The following is a 6,680-nucleotide window of genomic DNA, read 5'->3' as shown; positions in this document are numbered from 1 at the left end:
TGAGTGTTATCGCTGATGTTGTTGATTTGCGCCCTTTGTCATCTTTGTCTACCAGAGTTTACGTTCCCCCATACTTTGCATCGTTCTGAGCAGCTGCTTCACATTTACTTTTTTTGTGTGTATTGTGATTACTTTTTAGTACCTGTACCTTCCCCTAAAAGTCCTGCATTTGCCTTCGATCTGACACTTGATTGCTGTCAATACTTCCTCCTCTTTCACTATCACAAATTTCACTCCAAGAGCGCATTCCTATTTTGAGCTTTCCCAGATTTTTGGTCCCCACATTTTGAAAGCCATGTGACTCTAGACCGACTTGCGTCAGGTCGTTTGTAAAATCTTTTTTTTTTTTTAATTTATTTACATCCCCATATTTGCCTTCCCTATTGCCCTCACCTTCCACTAAACAAGCAGCCCCCCCCCCCCACGCCCCACTCCACTTACTTCCAGCTGTTACTAATGCTAAAGAAGACACTTGTCTAAATGTTTACACCGAGCGCTACTTTCTTTTTCACTAAGCCCTGATCGATTTCCAAAATGAACCTCGCTGCGCCATGTGTTGACCTCTGGTGTACGATGGTTAGCACCCTCCACCCCCTACTCACCAAGAAAAGGGCCCCATAAGTACATTAAAACCAAAGGAAATGTGGAATACTGCTCGGAAAGATGCCAGTAAAGTAAACACGTATGAAATTGCACAATTGCGCCGGAGCCTCAGGGTGCAGAGCAGCCAAGTCATGCGCCCAGATGAAGGGAGTAAGAGGAAAAAGAATTGAAGCCAGAAACAAAACTGTAAGAAAGAGAAGGGAAAATACCCTCTTCCCTCGCCTGCTTTTCTTTTCTGTTTGGTGAACTTTAAAGTGTGCTTACCTTCAGGAAATGATGCAGCTCATTGTTAGACCTTTTGGTGCTCATCTGTCATGTCAGCTCGCCCTCACAGTCAACATTTAAGCCTCATTGCAGCATGACGAGTAGCAAAAGTGCAGGTTCCGGCCAAAAGAATCTGTTACAGGGAGAACGCAGTTGTTGCCACCCTCCGCTTTTAATTCACACTGTCTCCAGTGAGAACTTGGGACTTTGTGGTAGATGAATTTTGTAAGATTTTGAACAAAAATGCACCGCAAATATTTTTTTGTAGTACTTGAAATAGATAGTTTTTTGGGGTGGGGGAATTGTAGCAGATAAAATGTAGCATTTCCGTGGGAAAAATATTTTTAAAGATTAAAAGATACAAACTGGCCAACTGTAAAATGATATTTTAAGCTTTTCCCGATTTTTGATCTGCACCTTCTAAAACAATCTCAATTGACTTTAGTCCAGCCCAATTCAAAAACAACAAACAAACAAATACCTTCATATTAGCTCGAGCGTTCACATTTTTGATTTTCTGAGATTTTTATTCCCCACGCTGAACTCCATCCGCATCCAAAATCTGTAGACAGACTTTTGTCCCCACCGAATGAAGACACACACAAATATACCAATGAACGGGCCAATGCTAAAAACGTCACAAACACATTCATATGCGGAGCTTTGCTTGATTTTTTTTTTTTGTTTTTTTTTTTTTTTTTTTAAATATACCTCCACTGAATGATGTCCCCATGATGAAATTCACGTAAATCAGACTTTTGTCTTCATGTTATGATGAAAACCAGAACTCAGGCGCAGCCGTGCAAACAGAAACACACGGCTGGCCTGCAGACTCCAGATTAGATCAGTTTTAATGAGGTTGCCCTGCCACGTTTGGAGTGTCGCTTCTCGTCGAAAAAGTCATTTTTAAGGAGTGGGCGATCGGAGGGAACACACAGAAGCACGCGCCAAGATCTAACACAGCCTCGGGGTCCTCCTCCTACACACGGACTCACACCCACTCAAACACACACAAACACAAAGCCGTGCAGCAAAGATTACATGCAGGATTGATGGATTGGGCGGGTGGCTGGATTCTGATCTAATGAGAATGACTGCAATGTCTTGTGCCCGACTGCGTCATGGTTAAGGGAGAAGAAAGTTCAGCTGTGGGACACGCTTCCACGCTGACAGAGCACGACACACACACACACACACACACACACACACACACACACACACACACTTTTGCAATGTCTTAATTCAGATGACATGTCAGCCATGTTGTCTGTCAGTCACCTTTAAAGCAATACAACCAAACAGTATTTCTGCCTTCTTTTTGAAATGTCAATACGCTTTTCATGAAATGAATGTATTTATTGCATGTCCATTTGTTTTATAGTTTTTTTTGTGTACATTTCATCTGTGGATTTTCATGTATATATATATATATATATATATATATATATATATATATATATATATATATATAAATAAGTCTAAAATGTCATTTACTATGGTAGAAATGATGTTGATAAGGTTTTTATTTTTTAAAAGCCAATGTGAAAACATTTTGCAGTTTTTGTCGCTATACTCCAAATCTTCATGGCAATAAAGTACAATTACATAATAAATCTAAAAGGAAATGTGTGTACTTTGTTATTTTGTATGCTTCTGATGCAACGGTAATTGTTTGGAATCATACAGAGTACAAAAAACAATATTATTAATTTGATGTTAACTGTAGAGATTTTAATGACAGCCAGTTTTTTTATTTAATTCAAATGATATCTAATTATAATTTGATTTTAAAATCTTAGTTGTTGCATTCATTGAGTGGGTGAAATCCCATGGTTTTATTACTGGTTTTTTTTTCCACAAACATGTATTTCCCCCATGTAATATTTTTAAAAACTTTTTTTTATAATCAGTTTTTAAGAATAATGTTAAGTTCTCCCCTCCCCCATCTCATTGTGGAATTGACTTTTGCTGATTGGTTTGGGATAAATAAAATAGTTGGATAAGATTTAGCTTTTTACCTCACAAATATATGATTTTTGTCCATTACGTTTATTAAAATAATGTCATAATTGACTAAACTCTCCATTGAAATATTAATGGTTGGATTCCTTCATAATGAGACTCTGGAGTCCATGTTTAGTTTGCCATTGCCATATAGATGTACAAAAAGTACCATATTACAAATACCACTGCTACTTCTAATATTTAACAGTATTCCAATTTATTCTTTATGATACATTGAGCTGGCATGAAATTGGATTGACTTTAACACCAAAATCGAAAAAGGCTGGCCTGCGACCACATTCTCTCACATGTGAGCGCCTCATTGGATTCTGAGAATTTCAAATGAATCCCGTACATCGCAACGTGTCCGCACGCAACAATGAACAGATCCAATATATTACTCTGTCAGCTGAGGCATAACCAGCCAACGCACGTCCTTTTCCATGGTGTGAAAATTCCCATTACTATTATTAGTAGTCGTAGTCTTCATCCATCCATGTTTTGTACCGCTTTTCCTCACTAGGTTATTATTATTACTGTTGTTATTATTACCTGCAATTAGTAATCATCCAGATGTTAAACATCAGTCAAACATGTCGACAGATGATGTTACGGCGAAAAAAATAGCAGGTGCAGCGAGTGATTAACGCTCCCGCTTGACATTTTAACGCTGACTCACTTCCTCTGAATCTGTAGTTATGAACGTGATTGACTGTCACCGTGCGGTTCCATGGGCGGATTAAATAGTAGAGCAGATAAAATAAACAAAACACATTTGTTGGCCAAGGAAGAAACCATTCCAGGATCTGGATGAAGGTGTGGATACGGGATCGATAGAACAGTCCAGTCCACCCCTCCAGAATCATAATGGTTCCCTCTTCCATTCCTCCATTTTCAATGAACAGGAAGTAACCGGCTAGCTATCAGAGATGGTCCAACAAAGACCAACAGCTGTTTTTCCAACTAAAGTTCCAGGATCTTTTGGTTATTATTTTTAGTGTCCAGTTCCTGGTACTTCAAAGGTTCCTAGATTTCTCAGAAGTACTACCCTTAGCTAGTAACTTAAGATGCAAAAATGGACCAAGCTAAATGAGAACTTTTCGATGCGACGTAAGTATGTGGCCTTTGATGTGAAGACCTGCAACTAAATTAGCAACCTTAGCTTAGCATCCGCTTCTGCCATGTGCTTATTTTGTTTAGTATGATGGAATACCCATCGTATTTCTTGGCTGGATGGAAGTTGCACTGTATGTTTATTATTGTGGTTGTAGCTAGCTGTTTCTAATATTCTATAGCTACTTGTCAACATGATTAACACATTGTGAAATGAATACTTCTCTGGCAGTGTCGATGAAAAAATAAAAAAGTTTCATTAGAATTGATACTTCAAATCTTTGCGTTGGCTCTCATGAGACTGCATGTATGAAACCGGAGATGGCAAGAGTACTCACACTGTTTTCCTTCTTCAACAAAAGGACTGGTAAAACTAGAAATACTGATTCAACTCCTGTACTCATCTAAACTTACTGAGAAGTACAACAATAAAAATCAGGATGCATTTTGTCATTTGAGAGCTAGCTAAAGCAACGTGATACCGTAGATTTACTATCATTGTGAACTAACAAAGAAAAAAATGCTTTCGCTAATATGGCAAAAAGAGCTAACATCTCTGTTAAAGAGTAGCAAGTACACATTCAAATGGAGAGAGATGATGTCACCACAAATATTTATTCTCCAAAAAAAGTTCATATAGTTACTGCCGACCGCTGGTTGCACCGTACTTAATGTTATGACTGGGCTGGGTGTTGATACACTTGCCAGCACGTGAAATGTCAAATGTCAAAAGGGTGTCTGGTGTCAGCAAGTCTTACTCCTGCCTGCTAATGTCAAGAGGCGGTGTACCGTCTCAGTCCTCTTGTCTTTTTTTTTTTTTTTTACATGCATGTGTGTGTGTGTGTGTGCTTTTGCAACACTGTGTGTTTCCTCCTGCAGGACGAGTCAAACTGTGGACAGGCGGTAATGCGAGAGAGTGTGAATGTCAGCCTGAGCTGGAGTGGTGACACATTCCCTGTGTGTGTTTTCATCCTTTTCACACCCCCACGCCCCCTAAACAACACTAGGTAAGATCACCGCTGTGGACTGAAACAGTGGAAGAGTGAATGATGGGACATGAGAAGGGCAAAGGTGTTGACTGCCGAGGCATTTCAATTTGGTCAGCTGTCAACGCTGACAGGAAGCCATTAGGAAGTGTGCGTACACGCGTGTGTGTGTTGAAAATAGAAAGTAAGTGCAGACCTCCACCAAGGCCAAAGAAGCTTTTGAATCAACATCAAACCGTTGTAGCTTACCCACATGCTGTATTTACATATACTGTAGTAATGTATAGTGCTTGGCATATTTATCAGACTACCTGTCTTGAAAAATGAGAAGAGCTCATCAAGCATCATGTGATGCTTTAGTTTTGTGCATTCATCCATTCTCGAATTTTTCATTTGAGTGACCTCTTGGTGTTTTACCATTTTGAACAAAAATTAGGAATTTTTATCTGACTTTTTATAGCCAAATATGAGAAGGATTTTGTTAGAAAAAAAGCAACTAAATAACTATCACTTGACATCTTTAAGAAATAATAATTGCAATTATTATTATTTTTGCAATGCTGCCTTAAAATACGGGGTGACCTGACTTACAAGTTTTTGGGAGACCCAAGCAATTATTTGGACATTTTCTTGCTTTGACTTGCGGGCGAAAAATGCAAATTAGTGCATGGCAGTAGTGAACGCCACTCAACTAACGTCACAACAATCTTCTGTTTGACAGATAGTGAACATTTTCTTAAGCTGTTTTAATATCGCTCCCATTTACAGTTCACTGTCACACTAAATATAAAACAAAATATTACATTTTTTTTAATTAAAAACAACCATGTGACTTTGCCTTTTAGCCTGCTAACTAGGGTAATGCTCACACATAATGGGAAATGGCATAGACGGAGTAATGCTGCCACACACATAGACAATGCACCAATACTCACAGGCAGATATTCTTTATCCTCTGTGAAAAATATTACTTTAAATATTGAGTCACATGTCTAATACAGTTCTTAAACACTAAGTGCATATTGTCATTAATGGGAAACAGAAAAGTTGTCTTTTGATTGGGCACCAATCTATTTTTCCCTGCCCAAAGTTTCAGCCATTCATAATACAGTACCCATGAACCAATAACAACTAAAAAATATCATAATAATATATTGTAATTACAGAGGGAAACATAACATCAGCTCAGCATGTCAATTTGTGCTCACAATGCAACCACTGCTGCACGGTGTCTGCAACAGTTCACAACCTTTAAGAGTTTCCAGTCTGGCACATTCTCCAAGGAGTGGCGATCCCCGAAAAGGATACCTTCATGACTTCCTTGCACTTTTACGAGTGCTTTCATTTTTTTTTTCTTCCTCAACCCTACATGGCCACACCTAAAATAAGTACATAGACCAAGAAGAGCTGTGGGTAATTTCCCAAGGAGTTACAGTATGATTTCTTTTCTGTATGTTTTACATACACCAGGATGTGGATGCTCATAAACCCAGATGACATTTTTCATTTTCAAATGAACTGTTTTTCTCTCTCTCCAAAAAAAAAAAAAAAAAAGTTAAGGACTTCCCAAAAACAATAACACACCCCTAACCCTTTTAATTGAAAAAGGTTGTGATGATAAAAACATTATTAAAATAATGACTATAATAAAACATGAATATTAATAATTAATTAGTTTTTGAAAATGATAAAGAATATATTCCAGTGATG

Source organism: Syngnathoides biaculeatus, chromosome 8 (assembly GCF_019802595.1).
Source record: "Syngnathoides biaculeatus isolate LvHL_M chromosome 8, ASM1980259v1, whole genome shotgun sequence".
In the NCBI taxonomy this organism is placed as follows: Eukaryota; Metazoa; Chordata; class Actinopteri; order Syngnathiformes; family Syngnathidae; genus Syngnathoides; species Syngnathoides biaculeatus.
Note: the sequence above shows the minus strand (reverse complement) of the source record.